Source organism: Phalacrocorax aristotelis, chromosome 7, assembly GCF_949628215.1.
Source record: "Phalacrocorax aristotelis chromosome 7, bGulAri2.1, whole genome shotgun sequence".
NCBI classification, from domain to species: domain Eukaryota; kingdom Metazoa; phylum Chordata; class Aves; order Suliformes; family Phalacrocoracidae; genus Phalacrocorax; species Phalacrocorax aristotelis.
Genome location: NC_134282.1, coordinates 46,298,374 through 46,315,569, shown reverse-complemented (window position 1 = coordinate 46,315,569; position 17,196 = coordinate 46,298,374).

The following is a 17,196-nucleotide window of genomic DNA, read 5'->3' as shown; positions in this document are numbered from 1 at the left end:
CCCAGTGAGGTTGTGATCATCCTTCCCAATGATGCTCATCCTGGTCTGTGCCCCGTAAATGTGTCAACAGCCCTCCGCAGCACCTGTGTGCAGAGCTACTCATCGTGTTAGCTTTGCTTTTCTGTGGCCACAGTGTGTCAAACACTCATAAACATCCTGTGCTAGACTAAGACTTCTCTTCCCCTTGCTCCAAACTGATAAGCTTCCAGGTGCTCACAGACATTCTTGCTAGTCCTTGAGTAGAGAATCAAACTTCTGTTTTAGGCCCATCCCTCTGTCTTTCTCTCTGTGCAATTCAGGTTTTCTCTAAGAATGTTTCCCAGCTTTCTGTCTAATGCCACTGAAGGCAATAGTGCCTTTCTGCTGTGTCCAAGGGTAGTTAATAAAAATAGGAATCGAAATGGGTCCTCTAATAACCTCCACCCAGCCTGCTCACCCTCCTTTTGAAACTGTATGTCAGCATCTCTCTATGGGGGGGGGTGGGTGGGGAATTAGCTAGCAATTGTGAATTAATCCAAATAATTTCCAATGAACTTAATTTTCTATGTCAGCTGTTTTTCTGAAGTCCAGATAGGTTATATATGCTGCTTTAAAAAATGAGAATTTTTATCAGAGAAAGATAATGGCATAGCTGGGTGTGATTTATCTTGGTGCATTTTCTCCTGCCACTGCTTCCAGAGCCCTTTCCTTCAATGTGTATTAAAAAGCCTCGCTTGCTTGTGAAATCAGACTGAAGAGCCTGTAGTTGTCCAGATTGCTTGTCTACACTTCCAAAAAAAATTGGAATATCATATTTGCTTATTCTATCTGATTGCAGATTTATTAAATAAATCCTTGCCTTGTAGCTATCTTACATCCAGATTTCCAAACCGGCGCAGGGAGGGCGCTCGTTCTTTCTTTGATGAAATCTGTTGAAAAAAGACCAACAAATGAATCCCAGTCACCATGTCTTTTATAACAAATGCAAGCAAATAAAACATCCTTGGGGACTCTCATTTTTCAAGCTCCGTATAGGAAGTGTGGTTTCAGACTGCAGCACGGTCTCTCAGTGCATTTAACCACCCTGCCACGTGCAAAAACTAGTAGTTCAGATACTAAACAAAGCCTTTGGCAAAGAACAGCTGCAGAAAGGTTTGCAATGAGGTCTGTTATGATAAAGAGGTTTGTCATTAAAGGGGAATATCCTGTACAGACACTCCAACTTTTATCATTCTCCCAAAACTGCAAGCTAACATGGTATTAACTGAACTAGTATGATAGATAGCTGTGTTATAATTGAATTAGTTGGGAAGCATTGACCTTTTTGATCTATAATGTCTCTGAATGTGAACAACAAATACAAACTAATGCTTTTATGAGTTTGCTGGGTGAGTTTAGCCATCAATTGACTTGTGATAAATAAGACATTGTACACTCCAGTCAGTGGAAAGCATGTTTGCAGCTCCTGTGCTTGTATTTCTGTACTCTGTGAAATCAGCTCTGCCGGCACACATTACTCAGGTGTGGCTTTTATTTTATGAGCTGGACCCAAATGTGAATTCAAGTCCTCAGAGGACCTTATACTTGCTGGATAATGATGAGCCCAGCAGCTAGTGCTTGGTGTTAATTGTTTGCTCCCTTACTGTGTGGCCAGATTAGCTGACAACGACCTGATGAGATTTCTGCTGTTTCTGCAGCACCTCTCCTTGTCAAAATAGTTGTAGATCAATAGCTGTTACCTCCACAAGCCATACCGAAAGTGAAGTTAGATGAGAAATGCAATTAGAAGCAAGGAAGCTATTTGCAAAGAATTCATGTTGTTTGTTCTTGTTGTGTTTCTACACCTTGGTCCTTCCAGCTCCAGAGCAGAAAATGAAATTTTGCTGTTTATCTTTTATCCAGTTTGGGTTTGACAGAAAAATCACTACTCCCCTCAACTGGGACATTTTATTAGTGTTTATCTGACCATGATAAATTCACATATTGCTGCTTGCCACTGGAGCCAAAATAAATGATCTCCAGGTGGACAGGATGCTCAGGGAACTGATGGGTGTCTGATCTGCCTCTTCAAATCCAACCTAGATCAGGAAAGCTTGTCCTGAAAAACATCTGACTACTGTCCCATGTAAAATGAACTGATGGGTCTCAGCCTACGTATTGACACCTCCAAAATGGCATGTCCATGGAGCAGGAAGATCACCTGCTACCCCTTGTGCCTATTTGCAAGTGTAGCTAATTCCTGGCAGCTTTGGTTTTCTCCGCCTCACTCCCCCTTTCATGTACAGTTTGCAGGTACTTTCTTGTACACAAGAATCACCAAACCCCGCTCCAGATCCAAGATTCACCCACTGTCTAACTAAGAGACTAAGATTGGCTACAGCAGCTTCTAGTATTTACTATTGGTTTAGGTAAAAGCATAAACATAGCATTCTTCCAGTTTCTGTGTCTGTCTCTCACCTCGGGCTCTTTCTTTTCCTCTGTGGGATCAATTACCTTCTTATCCTTTGATGCAGAGTCTGGCATGCCCTGCTGGAGCACAGAAGAAGGGGCACTGCCATAACAGTTTGGATCAAAAGGATCCTTCCAGTGCAAGACTTTGTCACCAGGAGGGCCAACGCAGTAGACATTCTGGGGACCACTGCAGAAATGCATTGTCATGGCTTAACTTTCAGCTAAGAAAAAAAACGATCATAGTGCCTCCAAAGTGAAGTCAGAGCAAGCCGTGAAAGAGGAAAAACAGACCCCAACCAGTTACTGGCAGAAATTAAACTTGTCTCATCACAACTTTTGTACATCTCTGCCCCCTCACTATCTTTGGACACCTCCCAGAACTCATCTATGCTTCTGATGCTTATCACTCCAACTCTAGATAGTATCATTGCCTATAAGAGACTTTAAAAATCCTTTTTCGCTCTTGACTTTTGGTAATACTTGGTGGCGATGAAGTTTACAGTACTGATGCTGAAAGGATTAGGTCTCCCATGCCAACTTTTCTAGGTCTCTGGGCAAGAGTAGATATTTTAAAATGTTGTATTGAAATTCAGGGGCAAGTTCTGGCTGGGCTATATGCAAATGTTCAATGGTGGCGATGGGAGAAACTATCTCAAAAAAAATCTCAAGGGCAGCTCAGATAGGGGTGAGAGGGGAGAGCAGCGTGAGCCCTGTTCCCTCCCTGTGCAGAGAGGTGGGAGGCAGTAGCTGCATCTCCATCCTTCCCAGCTTCAGCTGGGAGCTGAAGACAGTGCACAGCAGCATTGCTGGTGAGGTGTAGCCTTTTGCTCCACAGAGCATGTACAGCCCTGACCTTGAAACTTATTGCCTGGAAGTTGGCATCAGGAGTTGTGCTTGACTGGTTCTTGATATCTTCTTGCTCTGAGCAATCCTGCTCAGCTCCAGCCCAGCTTTGAATAGATGCGGCTGCTTGGCGTGTGTCTGCATGCTGCGGTGCAGTGTCTTCCCTGGGAAGCAGCTCCTTGGACTTCTCTCTGTATCTCCTGGTGACGCTTTTCCTGAGTCCTGGATTTGATGCACACAAGCAGGTCAGATATGACACACCTTGTGGGTCTTCCTTGGTACAGAGCAGAAGAGTGATCCCTTTAAGTATTTTATCTTTCCCATGTGCTAAACAAATTGTGTTAAAACTGCTGTGTAAAGTGTGGGTCTGCTTGGTCCCTATTGATAAAGCAGTTACGGAAGAGCTAGGCTGCAACGTGTGTATAATCCCCCAGACGTCACAGGGAAACTGTAAGGACTCAGAATAACTCATATAGGGAGTGAACCTTGCAAACCTAATTAAATTCAGTAGAGATATAGAAGGAAGAGATTCTTTTCCTTTATGACCTGCCCATGGACAATGGGAGGAAAGATTAAATGCTAGAAAGGTTTCAATATATTTGTTGTGGTTAAAGAGCCTTGTACAGGATGTGTCACAAGCAGTTCACTGTCTTCACAATGTAATTTAAGTTATTGTGATCCATATGGGTCGTCTGTTTTTCATCTGCTATTTTTCCTAGCACGGGGAACCATGACTTTCTGGCTAATAAAGACATCTTGTTATGATGCATCTTATTATACCATGCAATAACTTGTGTGAATGATCTAGTGACCCATAACAGGGCTCTGACATAGGGAGAAGGAATACAAGAGACTGGGAATATGTGAATACACTGTTCCCTTACTCTCTAACGGCAGTCGGATGGTGTCACACTGCCTGTTCCAGACTTACCAGCTACTGGAGAAATCCCAGGGCTGCCGAGATCAATAGGCTTTTTGCTGACAATTTCAAACGAAGGGAGTGATTTAACCCCAGCCAAAACCTGATGTCTGCTGGATCTTTGGATTGCAGCCAGTGAATTTGTCACCAGATTGAGGTACAAGGTGGCCTGAAGAAGCCGGTGAGAAGTGACTTACCCATAGAGATGTTCTGACCTACTCCTCACTCTTGGAACACAAAAACATACATCCCTTCAAAGGATTTTAAGGCAGATGAATGCAGTTCAGAGGAAAGGATACTGGGAGCAGTGAACAATTTAGAGGTTTGGGACAAAGCATGTGAAAGAGGTCCTTTAGTGCTTCCATAACTTGCCCTGCGCAGGCCTGGTATGTGGGAGGTCAGGAGAAGGTCTTTTCCCAGGGAAGCTGACCTTGGCCCCCACACAGCAGTTGTCTTCCCTTTTGACTCTCTACTTTAGCCAGAACATATTGCTCAATCCATGAAAGCCTTAGAGCATCTGGTTGATACATGATCCTTATTCCCACAGGGAAGATCCAGGAAATGGATATAAATAAAAGCAGGGCCAAAGAAGTCCAAGGTTAAGTGGAGGTGCATTCCTGCCCACCATTAGACACAAACAAGCTGGACCTAGGATGGCCCCCTCAATAAGGTACTCTTTCCTGGAGCAAAACTAACAGAGGAGGTGGGAAACTAGAGCTTAGAACAAGAAAGGAAGCAATACTGAGAGGGCAAAAGACAAAAAGGTGCAATTTTTGATCTGCTGGAAAAAACGATGCTTGCTTTCCTTGGGCCCACCTGGCAGAAATGTCCTTTCACTCAACGAGGATTTGCAAGGACTTTTCCTTCATTTTCCAGACTGCAAGGCTGAAATTAGGGTGAATAGCTCCATCCCGTAGGACAGTGTCAGGCATTTCTCTGCAAGGCACACAATGTTGATGCTTCAGGGGTGCAAATGTGAGAGGATGCTGAGCGTAGACAGCAACTTCAGATGTTAGTGCTCCCCAGCTGAGCGTCCAGAGGTGTTCAAAGTTGTGGGGCTATTTTGCGGTAAATATGTATCACTGTTAAACCCAAGAGGGGATTAAGCACTAGACAAGCCACTGAAGGCAATGATAGTTTCTTCATTCCTTGATGTCTTCAGTGGAGACTGCAGGCTTTTCTGGAAGATACTTTTTAATCAAATGCTAACTGCTGAGCTAAACACAGTGGTTATTGAGTGAAATGTTATGGGCTACATTATTCTGCAGACTGATGAGCTAATAGTCTCTGCTAGCCTTAAAATCTGGATGGACATTTTAAGGGGATTCTATAAAAAGGCATCCCAATAAATAATTACTCAGGGTGGCAAAAGCTAAGACATTTGTGAATTCCTTTGTGACCACAAGAAATTTAAAGACTGTTTAACGTATTACTTAAGTGCCAATAAGCTCAATCTGACATCCAGCGATATGACTGGAAAGTCTCCTCTGAAGCCAGGTCACAGTCATGGAAATGGTGTAAAAGCTAAAGACAGCAGGGAGGCAGGGCTGTGCCATCCTCCATTTTGGAGCATTGTTGGAGGGGAAATATCTTCCTTCAGGTTTTAGCTCTCATGGGAATGTTATTTTGATTTTCATTTAGAAAACCTTGATGGGCAAGACTTGGGGCTGAGCCAGTAACTGACAGAGAGACAGATTGCATAGAAAATTCACCTGAATGTGCAAGAAATCAGCACGTACTCTGCACAGCTTGGAAATACCTTCTTCTCTCTGGAACTCAGTATGGAAGGTAACACCTTCCCGAGAGCTCACATGAAACAAATATGTCTCCAGCCCTGACGTGAGATCCTACACAGACTGTTGTTGAGCTGTGATCAAGGAAATCTTGCAAAGTAGACAGGTGGTTACCTGTCACACTTGCTGCTGCCTTCACCTGTCAGATCAAGAGGAACCAGTGCCTAAACAGCCGGAGCAATGGCTGAGTGCAGATAAACGTGAGCCACACTGACTCCATCTGCTCAGTCATTCAGCACTCTGCAAGATGCTTGCTCCCTCCTAGGGGCTGCAATCGAAAAAGCAGCCCCTGATTATTTTTTTTTCCCCACTTTTTACTGAAAATCAGTTTCACCTGTGCTTTTGTGCATGTTTACTCCAGAAAGGGAGCTTGTCTGTGCCACTGCCTGAGAAGTATCTGAATCTTGCCCCTTTCGCTTGTGGTTAACAATGCATTCAAAAAGTCCCGAACTGAAGAGCCCAAGTGAAGGCTCATTTATAAAAATGCTGGTTGTGAATATAAATAGTTGAATCATTCTGGGTCTGCTTCAGTTGGTTAAACAAGCTTAAATGTAAAGTTTCTTCTCTCAGATGGATCAGCCTGTGACCACTTCAACCACTGGTGTTTTTGTACATGGTCTAAAAAGTTCATTTTACAAATGTTTGAACATGCATTATGGGGGTTTATTTCTCATAGGCATTTGTGCCAGCAAAAGCCAGTTGTTCCCACACCCACTGGAAAGAAATTCAACATAGTAGAGGGAAACTCATTAAAAAATTTAGACCAATATTCACAAAAATATTTTATCTTCTCCATCCCACTCCACAGTTACTTTTATCTTTGTTTGTAAATATATTGGGGGGAAAAAACCCCTTCTTCCTAGGACTGCTGTCAAATGCACCACTTTGAAGAATTTGGCATATTCTCCAGTCAGCACATCTGGCATGGGTGGATGCTATTCAACAGACTGATTTTTTTTGTTGTTGTTATATTTCAAGTGATCCTGTGCCAAAACCCGTTCAGCTGAACAAGAGGTTTGCCCATTATCAATCACTCACTGATAACAACTGCCAACTCAAAGATGCATCTTTCCAGGCATAGCCTGTGTGCATGCTGGCTGCAGAAGCCAACTTCAGCAATATTGATACTCTACTGAGATTTCAGAGGAAGTGCAAATACAGAATACTTGACAAAAATAGCAATCTGCAGACTACGTATTGCTAAGTGCTATTTAATGATGCAGAAAGTTTTGGTATTTGTCTTTAACCTAGGAAAGAATACAGTGTTTCACCCAGACTGGGACAGAAAGGGGAAGAAAGCAGTGTCCTGGGATGTCTGGCCGTTGCCCCAAAGTTGCCTTGCTCTCCTAAATCCCAGTTCAACACTTCAGGGAGCACAGCAGGCTCAGAGAGTTGTCTAACTGGAGAGTAATTACTTGTAGTCCCAGCAAAAGGCTATGCTTTGGGCTTTAGATTTTATCTTTCTCTTAAAAGCAAACCCAGAAGAGACTAAGGACTTGCTATTGGCACACTGGCAAAGGTAAACCAGTGTCTGTACTACCAACTATATTGGTGAAGAACTGTTTTTTCTACATTTTAACACAATTTGACTGCTGCTAGCTGTTTAAGAAATGTCTGTGCTGAAGAATGTGCTAGGTACGGTCGTGTCCAAGTTAAAATGAAATTTGTTTTCTTTTACCTCTCAGTAAAAGAGATTAATCAGGAAATGATTTGGGGGTTCCTGAAAGCAGCTAAAACACCAAGTTGGTTGAAGCGTTTCGGTATGTTGAGCTCTTGTTTTTCTAATGGCACTAATTTAGCCAGAGATTGCAATAAGGAAGGTGAAGAAAAGTCTTGCTGCATAAAGACTGTAAAGTGAGCCATAGGGCCAGTCCCTTTGCTGTCAATGGGGCAAACTAGTTTAAGTTAATAAGCGTACAAGTCTTTGCAAGGTAGAGCATGTAACAGCTGTGTGGTGCAACAGCCACATCGCATGAGATAAGGCAAAGCAAGAGCACTGAGCCCAGGCTTGCTGCAGTTTAGAACAGTTTGTTGGATGCACGTTGCTCTAGAGGGTTTGCAACTGAAAGAAAATTTTGCAAGAGTGTGGACAAGAGTGGAAAAACCTGCCTCCCCATGGGGAGTTATCAACATGGAGAGGGAGCCAGAAAGTTTCAAAGAAATAGCTACCAAGTGTTGCAGTGACGAAAGTCAGATTTTCTTTCCTAGACCTTACCCTCAACATGAGCTGCTCCTTCAGCATCTATCAGCTTCAGTGTTTCCAGCCCTGTGGAGTTATTCCTGTGCACAAACAAAAAACCACTGTTGCTGCTGTGAGAGAAGACAAGACAGTGGCAATGTGTTCATTTTTGCATAGCTGGGATTAGTATCATATACGAATGAGGAACATGCTCTGGCCCTGGCAAGCAAGTTGAGCTGAAATGTGTTTATATTAGGGCTATGCTATGTGGGGAAGAGACTGTAGACCCTGTGAAGACCTGGGCACTGTTTCTGTAGCGCTGTGATGCCAGACAAGATGGGAAAGGCAGGTGTGTGCAGTCCTGGACACCCCTGCCTTGAGGAGACTTCTACATCCAGAGGGTCACTTGCTTAATTTGGAAGGAGTTGCTGAAGGGGAGGGCAGGGAAGGTGGGAGTCCTGGAGGGAGGGTGAAGGCTATGGGGGAGTCAGGCAAGGTAAATGTGCCAGCTACTGAATGAAAGAGATGAAAGGGAAAAGAAGAGTGGAGAACAAAGCAGAGATGTCAAGGAAAGGTGGGGAGGGGAAACAGGAGATAATGGTGCTAAAATTAGATAGGGAATGGGAACAGGGAGAGCTGAGCTGGTGCTCTCCCCTCAGACGAAATTCCCGCTGAACCTGCTAACAAACCTGACCAGGGTGAGGAAAGAATTGGAGTCCAGATAGGAAAGCAAGGAAAGCAGGGGGTCACTGCAGACCTGCAGCACCCCAAGCTGCTCTGAGAGGTTTTCCCTGGCCCCAAGGGGGACCAGGCCTGCTGTCCACAGGCATAATTTCACACACACCCCCGAACATTGCCTTCAGCCTCGGGCACCCCACCCAGTGTCTTTTTGGAAAATCAACATCTTGTGTTTATGAATCTGCTTTGTGTTGAACTGTTTCAAACCAATTTTTGCAGGTGATTCCTAATTATATGCTACAGGTCACAGCCCACAAAAAGCTAATGAAACCCTTGCCATCAATTAAATGTAATTTCTGCATGCTGAGCAGGAAGCAAGGAAGGCAAAAGGCAAAATCACCAAACTTTCCTCTGGCTGCAGCCTGGCTTTTGGGCATGGCTTCTCCCAGTTGTCCTTGATTTGAAAGATTTGGGATGGAGGGAACAATGTTCTGCGTGAAATATGCTGCATGCAATGGGGGATCAAAGGACATGCGCTGAAGAGCATCCCTTCCACTGAAGTTTGAGCTTTTAAGTCACTGAAAATTCTCACCAGGCTTCTACAGGAGGCAGTTTCATATCACAGCTACAATTCAGACAAGCGAGCACACGCTAGGACTGCGTGCCAGGGGAGCACTGGCTGATGCAGGGCCATTTCAGCTGCACGGTCCCTTTTCCTTCCAGGAGGAGTTCAGGATTATGCAGTTGTGGACTTTGTGTCAATCAGGGGATTGTTGATCAGACATCCTCTTTCATAATCAGGGAATGCATTATCGATCTCTTTATTATTTTTATTATGCTTGTTAATTTCTAGCTGCACCAGTTTCACTATGGGAACCAACTCTGGAACCCTGTCAGAAGCTGGACAGAACCAAGTAAGATCAGCTAGACATGGACTAGCAGTAAGAAATGTTTCCTACTTATTCTCTGGTGTTTGCAGTTCTGAAGGGTACAGAGAGCTTTTCTGCCCATTCTGATGACCTGAAGACATGCTCTGTAGGAAGTGGTATAGGGCTGAAGTCATCCAGCCATGAAATTTGCAAGTGAATGGCTACTTACAGTGTAAAACAATCTGACAAAAGTGTGGAAAATGGGGCCCAAGGACACTGTCTCTTTCAACACTGTTAAGTAGTGGTAAGAATAAATGTAGTGTAAACACTCTTTTCTTCCGCTTGCAAAGATGTATTTTTATCTTTTCTTGTATTAGCTGCTATGTGTGTTAAGTGTCTTTACAGATATTATTTGTACACTGAATCACATACAATATTCTTCAAAGTCAGTGGAAGGACTTGCACATCAGTGGGTTTCAGAAAAAAGCCCCTTCCTGACCCCTTGTTCCTCCCAGGAAAGCAGAGAGGTCTGTTCTCAACAGAGGTGGAGTTGTTCCCAAACCTCCCTGACAGCGAGGTCTATCAGGGTAAGTAAAACACGTAGTTTTATGCCAGTTTGTCTACAGCGGTCTGATGGCCGTGATGCATTTGTGCATACAACCCTTTGAATTGGTTCATCTAGGAAAGAAAAGCTGATAGTCCCAAACGGTACCAATGAGATGAAAAGTCAAGCCTTTGACATCTTACTGCTTTATTCACCCAGCAACACCTCTATTAAAAACTCTCTAGTATTTTCTGGGTGGCATGGCGAGCCGACCATCAGCAAGGAAAGAAGCGGTTCTCTGACAGGTGAGCTCTTGCTGGTCCAGACTGGCAGCGAGCGTCCCTTGGTGCTGCACATGCATCGCAGCACACCTGAGGATGGGCCTCCTGCATTGTGCAGCCTGCACAGCACCTTGCGCCGGCATCCTGCACCACCAGACCCCAACCCCGCAAGGTCCACAGCTCACCTGTCTAAGGGGAGGTAGGGTACCACGGGCAGCCGTGCAGCACAAGGCCTGTGCATCGGTGGCCTTTGCACCCCTAGGGCGGTGGGCATGCAGGGGTGAGCACTGGGGTGCAGCGCAAGGCCTGTGCATCGGTGGCCTTTGCACCCCGAGGGCGGGGGTGTGTGTGTGTAGCACTGGGGTGCAGTGTCCCCAAGTGGGAAGAGGCTCCCTTTCATGCTGGGCATCCCCCTCCCCTGCACGCCTTTGCACCAGGCTGTGGGCACGCTGTCACCCTCTGCCCAGATTCGGGGTGCGGGAGGGATAGCGGGGCTGACGGTGCGGCGGGAGCAGGGCGCTGCTCCCCACCCCAAGCAGCGCCTGGGGCCGGGGGAGCTCCGGGGCTCGGTGCCGCCGGGTCCCACCGCACCGAGCCAGGCTGCCAGACCGGCCGACACTCGCACTAATAATAATGATAATAATAGTAATAATAATTAATGACAACACTAATAATTTAAAAGCAGCCGAAGCGCGGCTCCTCGCCCCCGCCGCGCGTCTCTGCGGTGGCGAGCCCCGCTGCCGCAGCGCCCGGGCCGGCCGGGGCAGCCCCCTCCCGGCTGCGGGTGCGGGGGGGCTGCGCGGGGAGGCTCGGCCTGGGCAGCCCCCTCCCTCCTCCCCTCCCCTCCTTCCCTCCTCCCCTCCCCTCTCCTCTCCTCCTTCCCTCCTCCCATGCCAACCTGCTGCCGCCTTTGTCAGCGCAGCCCGGCGCTATGGCATCCTGCTGGGGCTTCAGGCTCGGGCTCTTCCTCCTTCTCCTCCTCCTCGCTGGGAAGCGGCTGCTGCAGCGGCAGAGCCAGCCGTGACGGCCGCGCTGCCCGGGCGAGAGGCAGGCGGAGCCCCCAGGTGAGCCCCAGGTGCGGGGAGGGGGGCACTGGTGTGCGAAGGGGTGGGCTGGCAGAAAGGGGCGCCGAAGGCGAGCGTCCTCCGCTCCTCAGCGCCCGGGGGTGCTGTGGGGACCGGGGGTGCCGGGGAAGGGGGCTTCAGCACCGGCTCCCCCACGCCGGGCTGGGTGCAGGTGAGAGACCCCTGCAGTCCCCACCGGGCGCCCCGGGGTACGACCTCTTTGCCAGGCTCCCCAGGGTGGGACTCAGAAATCTTGAAACTCCATCCGTGACTTTGGCAGCTCCACTTCAGTCCCGCACAGCTGGATTTGTCTGTGGGCAGCTGGAGGGGAGCAAGTGGGTGACCCCCGGCCTGGACCCCGGCGCCCCCAAACCTGGACCGGGGAGCCTGGAGGGATGGGGAGCGCCAGGGGTGAGGACCAGGGAAGCTGGACCCACCTGGGTGAGCGAGGAAGCAGGTCTGTGCAGAGTCAAGTCCGGGGTGGCAGTGGGTTTGTTATCGGTTTGCTGTGCAAAAACCTAGGTTGCCCAGAGATGGAATAAATTGCTTACATTTAATTCAATTAGACCTTTTTGTGTCTTATCTGTCAGTGTTTGCAATGGTGTCTCCTAATACAAAAAATTTCAGGGGAAATGTGACTTGGATGTGCTCTGATAACATTAAGAAGGCAATATTTGTGTGTGTTTGTATGGGCCAATAGTTGGCAAAGAATAACCAAAAGCATATGATGCAGTAATAATTCAAGTAATTTATTGCACAGTTTTAGAATGATTGTTTGCACTTTCCAGACCATGTAGATACCTTAACCTGGTTTGCATAACTGAACAAGGCAAATAATCAGCCTAATGTTATCGTGCAAGAAAAATCAATGGCAAACCTTGTTTGGCTTGAGCCCTGACACAGCTGTGAGGGTATGCTGCCTTTATCCACAAGTTCCCCGTTTATTTATGCACTGGGAGGCTTTAAGAACTGCTGAATTTGTGGTGGGGGTGTCAGGGCTGGAGTGTTGTGCAGAGTCCTTTTACAGCAGAACCTGCTGTAAAGGAGGAGCTGGGTTTGTAAAGCGTGGTTTTCCAAGGCTTATTCACACAAGGTAAGAGCCAGAAAACAGAAACTTCTTCTAGTGGTAGCCCCCACCAAACCCCCCAGCGAACTGCAGATGAGGTTAGTGGTGGGATGCCCGGGAGGGTGCAGAGAGTGTGTTGTTCCTGTGCAGAACAGCAGCGAGCCGCTGGTGAGAGCGGGTGCACAAGCCCTGTGAGCTCCCAGGCTGCAGGCGTTCATCCCTGTTGGCTCTGGAGGGATGCATAAAAATCACACCAGTGAGGCAGGGAGCCAGTGCACATCTCCCACCTTCCCTGGGGACCGGAGCCCACCCTGCTCCCACACGGCTGAGGGAACGGTCCAGAGGAGGCTGCCTGCATCGGGCTGTTCAGGAGGACTTTTCTCTTCAATGAAAGGTGGAGAGAAGCGATTGCCGTTGCGCGGGCAGAGCTCCAAAGTGCGCTTTTTAGTTTTCTTTTTAATGAGCAGCAGAAGGCAGGAGGAGGAGGAGGAGGAATAAAGTGTGCGGAAACCGGCATTGTTTCCCCGAGAGCTGGCTCCTGTGCGTGTGCACGGTAGGAGCCAGACGGGGCTCGAGGTGCTCATTCGTTCATCAAAAATTTCTTAATGTTTTGACAGGGAAATGGATTTGTCAGTATGGGAGAAAACAAAAACTGAATTCCATCTTGATGCCTTACACGTTTCATGCGAGGTGTACATTGCCTGCCTTGTTTTATAGTATCTGGCGCTGGGAAGACAGGCTGAAAGATTTATGAGCTCAAGTTAATAGTAAAACAGCATATTACAGGCTCTATATTAATGTTCTTCTTCACTGAAGTAGCTGGTTCTTTCTGGGGGAATTTATGCAAGGATCGCTCGCTCGCTCTGTGTCTGTTGTCGCTGTAATGGTATTATAGGGTGGCCGTGGTTAGCCACTGTGGGGGGAAGCAAAACAAGGACGCTGTTTCCCTCTTGGCAGGCAAATCAAAAGGAGAGGGAAATGATGACTCCAGCAACCGCATCTGTGTATTAGCTGAACCTGCTGTGGATATTGGGAAATGGGGAGAGCAAATGTCAGAGGCACAAAGAACAGGGAAGGAAATGAAGGAGGAAATAACAGGGGAAGATAATGTGGTCTGTCTGCCAGTGGCCACAATTCAGGCTCATGCAAGGCATCTTGCCACCCTGCAGCTGCTCAGGGATGTCTAGTGGTGGGACTTTCTCTTGAATCTTGTGCTGGGATTTATCTGCCCCGATGTGTGCAGCCCTTAGCCCATGCAGTGGGGCAGGGTTTGGGCTGAAGGTGCCATGGAGGAAAGTGCCCAGGGCAGCTGTAGGGCAGTACTTATTTCATGAATTCCTGTGGATGGTGAATTTAAAGGGTAGTCAGAAGGTGAGAGGAATGCTTTGCCTAGCGCTGATTTGGGAGGTGGTGAGGAGGAAGTGCGTTCTGGCTTTTCTGTGGGGAAGCAAGCTGCATGAAAGAGTACAGAGGTTCCCCTGGTCTGGAGGACCACAGGAGAGAGGTGTTATGGAGGTCTGATTCTTAAAGACACTGGAAATAAAACAGTATATTCCCTTTGTGTAGCAGAAAGCACCACTAGGGATGGAGGTTGCGACTGCAATACTCTTGGTCTTCTCCTCCAGAGGCTGAGATAGCAGGTTAATGGTAAGATGAGAGCTCAGTTCATTGCTCTTGGTGCAGGGCAAGAAGGCATTGATTTGTGGTAAGCCTGGAGCTCATCTGTGTGCAAGGAGAGTCAGACCCCATCGACTAGCTATGCAATATGATGCTGTACAAGTCCATGCTGGGATATAATGGTGCTATTAGAGCAGTGGATGTCGAATCTTAGGAAGCCAAGTCAAAGTGACCGTCCCAGTATAAATATAACAAAATCATTGAAGATGAAATATTAAGTGGCTGCTTTGGTCAGAGGCTGTATTGCTGAAGATTAAGCTAGATCCTGTCTGTGTCTGGTTAGCTCCATGTCTCTGGAGACCAAAGTCAGTTTGGGGTGGTTTGGAGTGTGTGTGGCTGGTGGTAGCGAAGGTAAGGCACGAGGACATTGGTGGAATTGAGGCCATCTGAGGAGGCCCTGTGCTGGTGCACTTGCTGTGGGGGCTTTCATTCACTTCGCTGCTTTTGGCTGATTCATGACCCTGTACCCTCTCTAAAAGGCCTTCCTGTGCTTATTTCAAAGCTTTGCATTTATGTGCCATGTCCACGTCTATTCTGGTCCTGCTTTGAGAGCTAATGAATGAACGTGGACATAACAGCTGAGACGGTGCACAGCCAAGTGCTTGGCACCTGGGATGTGGCGGTTCCCTGGCTGACTTGCCAAGAGGCACCTGTCTCTGTCACAGGCTGTTAGGAGGCTTGACAAGAGACAGGGAGCTTAACGCGCCACTAAAAACTTGGCACTGGATTTTTACATCCTTGATCCAGGAAACAAGATTTCAAGGCCCTTTAATATTATTCTTATGGAGTAATACATTCTATTCTTCACAGCCTGAATCTGTTGTATGCTCCACTAGCAGTGTTTCTGATGCTGTGATACAAGGGAGCACCGATTTCCATGCCCATGCTGAAGCCCAAAGCTACCTTTCGCACCTAAGTGCGCTCACATTGGAAAGCTGTTTCTGAACAGCCAAGGGCTGAAGAGGAAATTATTCCACCTCTTAGCTAGCTTGCCTTTCCTCAGGGCCTACATCTGATTTTGCAACTTGCCCTTTCAATTCCCACCTCCCGTAGCTGAGTCTCAGTTGAGTGAATTGGCCAAATTCTTACCTCAGCAGGCTCAGCTCTGTCCCAGTCACCCTCATCTTAAAGCCTCTGTCACCTCCCTGTCCTCTCACCTCACTGCTTTACAGCTGACTGCCGCCTCCCAGGACTGGGTCTGGGAGCACAGGTCCCAGACTGAGCTAAACCAGGTCTAGCAGAGCTCTTCTGCTTGGGATCCGTGCTTCAGTGCTGCTGCCTTTCTGCCTGGGAATGGATTGGAGTCCCCAAGGCTCCCTGTTGGCACTAAATAAAAGCAACATGAGATTTGGGGGTATGCAGGGCTTCCACTGAACTTACTGAACTTGTTAGCACTCGGCACCTTTGAAAATCAGGCTGCACCTGAGTTTTACCAGATTCATAGTGTTTAGAAACCTTAACTGAAGTTAAAACCTCTGATGGGAGGGGCATGCTAAGAATGGCTTGGTACAAACCAAAAAATTTCAAGAAGCTGTAACTAGGATATCCTTACTGGGGTGTGAGAGTAAAGACAGGGAGGTAGGGAACAAAATGGGTTGACACTTTTAAGAAATATATTCTTGCAAACTGGCTACTTGTGTATTTTAGCAAGAGTATGAGTGGGGAGGAAGCAGGGTGCTGGCAGGCTGCTGCAGACAGTGGACAGTGTATATCAGGCTGTGAAAATGCATACCCAGGTGAGGGTTTCGCAAGAAGCTGTGAAGTTAGAAATGGGAGGAGATAGTTGCTTTTGCTGGTATTCAGCCTGGAGGTGACAAAAAGATGGATTTCCACTCTTGTCCCAAATGGCAGATTTCTAACATGCAGAAAATTGACTGCAGTGCCAGTCCACGGGCAGCTGGGAAAGCCTCCAAGCTCCACAAGTGAAGTTTACTCTGGGAGTGCTTGGTGGCTTTGGTGGTAGGTAGAACGGTTTGGACCTAGCTTGGGAGCTTCGTTGTCCAATGGTGACATGTCAGAGAAATACAGCCTGTTAAAAAGGCTGTGCCTCCAAGCACGCGCTGTTGATAAAGGGGATACAAGTATCCTCCTCCAGCTTTTAGCATTACTTTCTAGAGCGGGGCACTGAGCAATATAAAATTTTTGCTCTTTTTGTCAGTTAGCAGAAGAGTTGTGCTGCTATGCATAATACAGGAGCTTTAAAAGCAAACATGCATGCAGCAGAGGTGTTGGAAAATCCCTGCAGCCATTGGTTTCCAGAGTAGTGTTTATAATCACGGAAATACATTCACAGAAATACATTGCTGCTGCTCAACTTCTGAGCATACGCCATAGAAAGATGCTACTGAAATAAACAGCCAAGTCTGAATGGAGACTTGTTTCATATTCTTATGGGCAACCTGGTGGTTTTCTTTTTTCCCCTCTGGAAGATGCTACTGTGGCTTTTCTTATGAAAGCTGATGTACATGGGCTCCTGATACCCAGTGTGTAAAGTCAGGGCAAGATGAGAGGCTACACAAGAGGGAATGGGAGCCCTGTATTCCTGGAGTGGTGCTCAGGAGTCCTGAGGTTTTTGGCTGGGAGGTGACTTTTTAAATGAGTAATAAGAAATCTTGCAAGCCTGACTTTTGTGCTTTGCCATTTGGGCGGATATTTTGCACTTGATGCAGATGGATAGACTAGTTCCAGGGGTCATCTAAGGGTGGGAGTGAATGGGGAATAACCAAGACAAAGTGTCCAAACATAGGAATTGGCAGACTGCATTGTCTTGTGCTCCATCTCTCCTGCTAGCCAACAGCAGAGACACCAACAAGCATATTCACAGTAGGCAGCTGAAAAATAATCTTCCCTCAT